This window comes from Ischnura elegans, chromosome 9 (assembly GCF_921293095.1).
Source record: "Ischnura elegans chromosome 9, ioIscEleg1.1, whole genome shotgun sequence".
NCBI classification, from domain to species: Eukaryota; Metazoa; Arthropoda; class Insecta; order Odonata; family Coenagrionidae; genus Ischnura; species Ischnura elegans.
In genome coordinates this window covers 98188573-98197469 of record NC_060254.1, presented here as the reverse complement: position 1 = coordinate 98197469, position 8897 = coordinate 98188573, and positions in this window count along the sequence as shown.

Genomic DNA, 8897 nt, shown 5'->3' with positions numbered 1-8897 from the left:
TATGTATTAGGCAGTATGCCATGGTATTGTATTTTTGTTTAAATGAAAACCTTATGGCCACCTAAAACATGTTAAATGCATCTTTGACCTGCGAACGCTACAAAGAATAGTAGGGGGCTAATTTTTTTGCTTAGATCTTACAATAGAAAAAGACAATGTATATTTAAGTGTGTCTCAGTGTGGCAAAGCAAGGTCATGCAACAAGGAACATTGTGCGCAGTCATGCGCACGGATGGAATTTCATATACACATAAGATGAAATTCGTCATAAAAAAAAGTATCTAATTTAGCCGGGAATCGAATTCGGATCCACTAATTGCCAGTATGGTATACTTACAATTATACCATCAAGCAATTTCTTACAAAACAAATCTTAGCCTTAGTCTTGACGTAACTGGTAGCGCATTATACCGGCAGTCGGGAGATCCGCGTTCCATTCCCGCCTAAGCTAAATAATTTTTATCATGGCGAATTTTATCCTTGGTGAATATTTCAGTACGCGTTTCAATGGCTGAGATCCTGTTTACAAATTATTAAAGAAATATTCTGAAGGTACCTTAAATCTAAGACCAGAACCAGGAAGTTAACCTTGAACCAAAGGTAAAGGATGGGAAGGGTTAATATGATTCTAAGGTTTCAAGCCGCGTGGTTGTTTCGTCAGGGACAAGAGTGCGTGCAACTCACTGCAATGGTCATGTGGGCGAAAACCGCGCCCCCAGACGACTCCCAGGCGAACTACCAGCACCCTGGAGCGAACTATCCCCCCCCCCCAAATCCCTCTCCATACCAACCCCACACTCCGTGCTTTCCACACCGCGAATGATGTGTCGGACACTCGTGTTTGGGGTTTGGCCGGGCCGTGGGAGGGGGAAGATGAACGGCATTGTGGACTGTCAGGGAAAGGGCGGGCGAGCTAGGGGAAGTGGGAGGGGCTGCTGGGGCTAACATGAGGTTATACCTTGTTATGGGGGGCGGGGCGCCCCCACAGGGGGTCATAGAGTGCGATAGAACAACAGAGCTAAAAAAAAGACAAGAGGATGGGGAAGCGGGGATATTGGGGAGAGGAGAATAAAATTTGTGCACTAGAGGTTGGAAGACTACACCAGGAATTAGGGATGCCACATCGAGCATAAAAATAAATCGAGTGTTCGATGTTTCAGCGGGGCAGTTTAAATAATTACTAGCATGTATTTTTGATTAACTAAAAACCTCTACCACTGTTCTACCATTACTCACTCCGTGGTTCGACCCAAAGGTTGGTTTAGGCAGGTTAGGCTGGAACTCACCCCATCTCTAGCTAGAATCATGTCTCCAACCCTCACTTTCAAATCATATGGTTGGTTTTGCAGTTGAACTCGTGCTCTCCACCGCAGTAGCGGATGCAGAAAAAACAAAAGGGGGTGGCGTAAATATTTCTTGACAACTTTTATCGGAATGAAAAATGAGTCGCATGAAAAGTTTGAGAAAGTTTCATTTAAGTTCGCCCCGAATTATGACTCCAACCCTTAATTCTTAATCGGCCCCTTTTAATTCCTACCCTCACGATCACTAACACCAACTTTGAGTACCAACAACAATAATTATACCCTAAGTTGATCTCCTGGTCTCGGTTAGAGATTCAAACCTATGGTTGGTTTAGGTAAGTGAGGGTTGCTCTTACCACGCACTAAAGTATGCATCACACGATTATTTTTCCCGGTCCTTTCGAATGATAGTTCCAGCAATCCCTCCAATGATAGTGAAAAAATGACAGCTTCTCGCGATCATTATCCGCGATGGCTCCAGGGATGAGAATCACACCCCTTTTCCCATCACTCAGCATGTCCCTTTTTACTCAGCTACACTTTTCTATTTGAAAACATGGCCAATTTTAATATTTAATATTTAAAATTAATTGGGTGAAAACATAAAAAAATTCCGATTTACTTGTATTGATGCGCTATCGCAACCCGGGTAGGTAGTTGAAAGGGTAGAGTTAGGCAGAAAGGGGAGGTATTGATAGTTTGAAGTTGCCGCCACTTTCAGCCAATGTGAACCAGTAATCGCACTTCTCAAATTTATTTATTTATTTATTTAAGGAGCTGCTCACATACAGCATTTCTGCCAATTATAGTGACGCAGTAACAAAAACATGAAATTTTAGCATAAAAAATTAGAACAAAGAGTACAGGCATAAGATAGTAAAGAACAAAAATAGAAGACACGTGTGGAAATCATCATAATTATCAAGTCATAAGTAATGCCTAGGGATCAGGTTGGTGCGGTGCCGAGAGAGATGGCTTCTCACCCAGCTGGTCCGGGTTCAAATCCAGGGGTGGCAGAGATTTTAAAGAAGCTTCCCGATCCCTGATTGATTGCTTTACGGAGGACATCCGTCCGTCAAATGGGCCGTTAAGCCATTGGTCCCCTTGGCTTGCCGGCCTCGGTGGCGCCGGGGTAAAGTCCCCGACTGCTAACCTGGAGGTCGCGGTTTCGAATCCCGCCTGGGTGGTTTGACCACCATCCAGGGCATGGATGTATGTGATAGTCAAACAAGTCAATTGTAAAAGAGGACTATCTAGTCCTAAATTCCCTAGTGAAATAAAGACGACAATATTATTATTATTTTTTTAAAAATATATTTTCACAGCATTTTTGCTGTTTTTAGGCGAGGTACGGGTATCACCAAGTACTCTCGTCCCTTTACTCTGTTTTGAAAATTTTTCTGACAATCCGGCAAGTATTTAAAATTGCTGCTTTTTGTACTGTAATAAACAAGTTTTTCGGCAGTCCAATAGTTTGAAGACCTTGATGGAGTGAATGAGGCACTACTCCTGTGGCGGAGATAATGATAGGTATTATGTGTACTTTATCTGATTTCCACAATCTCTTAATTTCATTTTTAAGTTCTTCATACTTTTCCATTTTGCTGGTGTAGGCTGTAGTGATATTATGCGAATTATGTACGGCAATGTCTATCAAGTACGTTTCATTGTGAGTTTTATCTTGTACTACTAGATCAGGTCTATTGCTATTATTATTATAACGTTAGAGGCAGGCTAATGCCGACGCCGGGTTTCTCCACTCTCCCTTACCTACCCATGCCTCATGGAGAAACTCAACTGTCGGTCGCAACCTCCAAATAAGTTTGATCACTCCTCGCCTAACCCTGACCCTTGCAATCACACCAAACCCTATCCCAAAATCCCAACGAAAGCCACGGCACGAAGTGACTGAAGGAAGGGAAACGGCCAGTGTGTTTTAAATTGATTTATAGATAGTGGCATGAATCGGGCGATCATTGTTTCTGCCTCTTCCGAGCGGTAGCTCCAATGAAGACGGGAAGTTGATCATTTCACACGATCATTTTCCACGATGGCTCCAGGGATGGAATTCCCATCCCTTTTTTTCAGCACTCGAGTCGTCCCTTTTCCCGTCGCTGAAATCATCACTGGAACCATATTTCACTCAATCAGATTCCTCGGTAGCTAACAGAGATTATAATGCTACGTTTAGTTTTTAATGGAATGAAAGTTGTAAATACGGAAAGCAGCGGAACAAGGGATGGAATAAGGAATGTGCGAAAAATTCACAGAGAAAAAATCATTCCAATGATTTTTTCCCTTTTTACGTAGATATAGCTTTTTTACCTTTTTCTGTGCCTAAAGAGTTTTTCCATGACTATAACTTAATTCCCCTCACATTCAGTCCATGTTTTTATTTCCCTGATTTCTCCCATACCCTTGATCGGTATGAACCCTGTCAAATTCCGGCGGAGATTAAAAAAACTTTCCTTTTTCCCTTGCTTCCTAGCTGGTAGTTGAAGAAAGGTGTAGCTAGAAGGTGTTTCACCAAAAAACGTTGCCTATTTTAGCGTTACACTAGTTTTCAAGCCGCACCTAAGTTGCCAGTGACGTTTATTCGTACATATTAAGAAAGTGCCATTTTTAATTTATTATTGAGCCCGGATTGTTGAGGCGACACGTGTGTTAACCTCCCATCCCGTGGGTTCGGGTTCAATCCTCGTTGGTGACGGTGACTTTTACCCGATTCCTGATTCTGTACTTAACCGCTTACACTCCCATGTACGCATTAGGGAACGGATTTATAAAAATTCAAGAAATTATATTTCGTATCTGTAATTACTTTTATATCTTTTGTTACTTTTAAATAAAGTATAGAAGTGTTTTTTTTAGTGAATCGTATGAATTGTGCATATACGGGTTGTTAATTATATGTTTTCAAAATTGGTTATTTTCATCACCTCTCTAGTGAGTATGCGGTATATTCGATATTTTTCCCTACACTCGCCTTTCAGTAACAAATGCTCATTTAGTCAAATGATAAATATATATTATATTGATGACCTCAGTTTTTTGGTCAATGTATATTTATTTTTTAAGCAATAGCAAAATGTTTTGACGTGTTCCCATTTGGTAATATGCTTAAAACACATTCAAAAAATTTTATTCGGGTTTTCTTTCATAATTATCATCATTATACATTGCTGCAAGTAGACTATTGCCTGGCGGCAGCATAGGATGTAACCACATGAATAACAAATGTACCTATCTAATACAAAGTTTAGAAACAGAAAAGACACCCATAGTAAAAATAATACATTCATTATAATCTCATACTACTAAGAATTTAACATTGTCCCAATAAACCAATTTCAAACAATCCGTCGAATACATTAATTCTAATACAATACAACTAACAAATGAACATTGACCCAATTGACCCAATTTCCCACTCTCCCTTTTAAACCAATATGTAATTAACCAATAAGTGAAGAACACTTCTTTCTAAAATATTTCGTATTTGCAGGGAAGATCTTAAAAACAACTTCAGGTACGTCGTTCCACTCCTTTATTCCTCTATGTAGGAAGGATTTTTTCAAAATTTATGTTTTTTTAACTTAACTTTGAATTTATGATCTCTCCTTCCTACGTAGCAGGGTGAATCCAGCTTCAGACCTATTTCCTTCCAACCCCGCTCATTTTTAAAGGCTTTGTACGCCCCGCATAGCCTATTTATGGTTCTCCTCACTTTTAGAGGTTTCCATCCTAATCTCCCTAACATAGGTGATACACTTTTCCTCCTTCTATGTTTCCCTAGAGTATACCTGGCTGCCTTTCGCTGAACTTTTTCAAGCTTTTAACAATCATTTTTACGGTAGGGATCCCACACATCTAAAACTTATTTGTAAAATATATAGGATATGCAAAAAAATTAAAAAACTGGTTAAAAAAAAGTCTTTAATTAAAGTGTTAATGGATGTCACCTCAAGTACAGCACTCCGTCCGTCAAAATGGACGTTTGGTCATGGCCCACTTGACTCCGCACGCCAAGAGCAAGCTAATGTGGACGCGACGCCGGGTGACTCTCCACTCTCTGCTAATTACCCTTCCCGCATGGCGCAAATAACCTCGGCTGTTCGTAGTCTCCTAAAAATACTTATCAACTATCGCAGAAACTTAAGCCTTCGAAATTTAAGGCACACATTATTCAACCAGCAGAGTTGCCAAGAAACAATTAATTTGAAGCAGTGAAATTTCATTACTGAAGAGAAACATACGCGTAAAGGATAACCACAAGATCATTTGACTCGCATTTTTCCGCGGCGTTGATTTCCACATGGCTTCTGGGCAGGGATGGCAACAAAAACTAAACGAAAGTCAAAACCAATAACATTTCAATAGTTTCATTCCCGAGAGCGAAATGCACTGAACGAAACGAAATGGATTTAAACCTGGGGAGCAAAAATCAGGGTCGAAGCGTAATCGGAGTCAAAACTACTTCGGGTCGAAACTAAACTAAACCTCTGGGACGAAACGAAACGTAGAAAATGTTTAGCACAGGAGGGATCACGAGCTTCACCTTCGAACAGTTTAGTTTCGACCCACACACGGAGAGCGGAATATGGTTGATTGAAGTAGAGGTTTGGCTTACAGTCAGAAGATGCATGGGGCACTCATATTTTAACCAGACTCACTTTACTCACAAACAGGAGAACGGTGAACGCAAACTGGCCATTTTTGAGCTCAATGTTTTAACCTCTCTACACGTACGTCAAACGTAATGGGTCGAAACTATCTTCTCTTATCCCCCTCCACTCAACTTTTGGGATCGAAACTTAACTATTAGTTGCGGAGTTTCGTTTAATTTAGTTTCATTTCCGGGAGTAAATTATCGTCTCGGGTCGAAACTAAACTCCTTGGTGATTTTAATTTCGCGCGGGAACGAAACTAAACGTAGGCCTCGTATTTTCGTTTCCCTCTGGCTCGAAGCGAAACGTTTTCGTTTTGTTTCGCTTGCCGTCCTTGCTCCTGGTTTTACGTCTGGACGTTGCGACCTCAGGTCGAGTATCGGGATGAGGTTTTTTTTGTCGTCATAGAAATAACCAAGACGCCGAACAACATGAACAGAGAGGACGGCCGCCCTCTCCACATCTCGTGCAAGAGGGTCATATGAGAAAGAAACGAAACGACCAATCATCTCCTAGCGTGTAAGAACTGGCTCCAACGTGCCCCGTAACATATGATATATATGAGATTCTGGAAACTCGTTCAGCAATACCTGGAAACCTATTCTGAATAAAATATCAGAAGTGAGAGAAAGTTCGCGACGACGGGCAAGTCAATCCGGGATTAATGTCATCAATTTCATCGTAATTCCAGGAACGGAACAGCATTTTACAACCGGTTATATCAGGAAATATATAATACTTAAAAACACTAATAGCTACACCCGCGCGCTGGTAGCTTTAATCACCGGCAACTAAACTCAACCAAAAGTTGGTCGCCACCGTTGGTCGTCGTGGTTGGCGATTGTCACAACATAGTTGCCTCTCAGACCAGTTTAAAACAGATCTCGTGGAAGCTACTTGAGTTGTTTGCTTCTCAATGAGCAAAATAGACTTTTCAACGTCTACGCGCCATTACTCTTAAAGCTATGAGACCTTCTCAAAACGCAAATAGCAAGAAACTTCCCAAGATGAGCTCCGAACAACAGTCGTCAAGCAACTGAATAGTTGAGAGTGCACGGGGTCAGGCAAAAACCCACGCGGTCTATTCTTGCCGGCAACAGTTTACTCACCCCCGGAATAGGTCCGGACGGAATTATATAGTTGCAGCAACTAAAAAGACACCCGTGCGCGGGGCCATAGTCAATACCGTGTGTTTTATTGGAACTTCCTCGAAGCAATTAATTGCTTTGAAAAAGTTGCCAGTGCGCGGAGTCCCTGAAGAAACTGACGTTATGCTTTTCACTAATTTTTTTATAGTTTGATGCACCTAAATTAATTGTAACAACGACACATAGCAACCAAAAAAAAACAAATAAAACTACTTTCTGCAGCCCTGAGGATGAGCCCCGAGCAAGAGTTCGAAATTTCAGCAAAATGGAGTATTCAACCTGGTGGAAGTCCCGAGAAGAGTTTACCCACATGATCTAAAAATAAGTCGACAAAAAAACCTCATCCCGGCTCTCGACTTGAGGACATTGGTTGGAATAGCGGCGAAATTGACGTCAGCAGCAAGTACCACGCGGTGAGATACAGGGAAACCATGGAGACACAATATCTTTTGCCTCCGAACCCTTATTCACCATGCAGCAGGGGTCAAGATGTCATCCTTGAGCTCACTGACATCCAAAACGTTCGTCAAAGTCGAGATTATGTGCCAATGTGGGCGGAGGACCAATTGGGAGGAGATAGAGAAGAAAAACAAGCGAAGAACGCCATGTATCGAAGGCGTGACTCCCCGCCAGCCAAAATTTCCCCGTTGCCGTACTCCCCCATTATAGCTACAATACTGCCACGGGCCGATGTGATGCAGGCTTTATCGCCTACGTCATGGCCAAACCAAAAGCACCCTTGTAACAAATGACTTCGCGAGCGGCGGGTAACGGCGGCCGCGTGTGGTTGTGGAAGAAGGTCGGGGGAGGGGTAGAAAATAGGCTCTCGCGATAATCCTTCATGCGTTTGAATTCATTGCTGGGCGGTTGTCACGAGCAACAAGAACCAACCGAAGGTGCGGGGGAGGACGGACTGCTAGTAGTTGCACATCCCGCCACGAGAGGCCACCACCAAGCACGAACGACTGCAGTAAAATGACCACAAGAATGACCACCTGCAAATCGTGATGTAAATTTTTTCCACTGCGAAGAGGCGATTTCAAAAAAGGATCTTTAAGAAACGCATTTCCTGGTTTTGGAATGAGAAGATCGTAGAATTAACAACCTTGAGATAAATATGTCTTGTTATATTTTGCTTATTAATGTGAACACATTCGTTTTACAGATTAAAAAAATAGATAGGTATCCTTGGGGAAATACCTAAGCCAATGCGAAGTTATGTTTACCCGCAAAAGATAGCAATTTTCGTTGAATTTAAGGAAAAAATCAAAGTTTAAATAGCAAATAAAGAAGGAAGGATTTTACAAGCAAAATAAATAAAATCACTATGATTTAAACTCTACAAATATCTTTTTGATGCCTACTTCCGCGGAACTAGGAATATTTATCGCGAGAGTGAACATTTGTTGACAAATTGTTTGCCTTGATCTAATCAAGATTCCCTCACGCTGAAGCTCCCAAGAAGAAGAAGATTCGGTGAGAGAGCAAATGATCACACGCGTTATTTTAACAACTATGAACCTTATACCAACTTCAAAAATATTTTTACTGAAAGTGGGCATGCTGGTAATTATACACCAAATATTTTACACGCCAGTAACAGAGGCTTTCCATTTGATTTTTCAGAACATTTGGCAAATGTGATAATGGACAATCTCTTCCAGATGTAACGATTTTACCTCACGGACTTCAAATACTCTCCATTCACCTGCGCTATGCGGCGACCTCCGGCCGTATTCTACTTCATCTTGAGAGTCAATTAATCGGATTATGTTCAG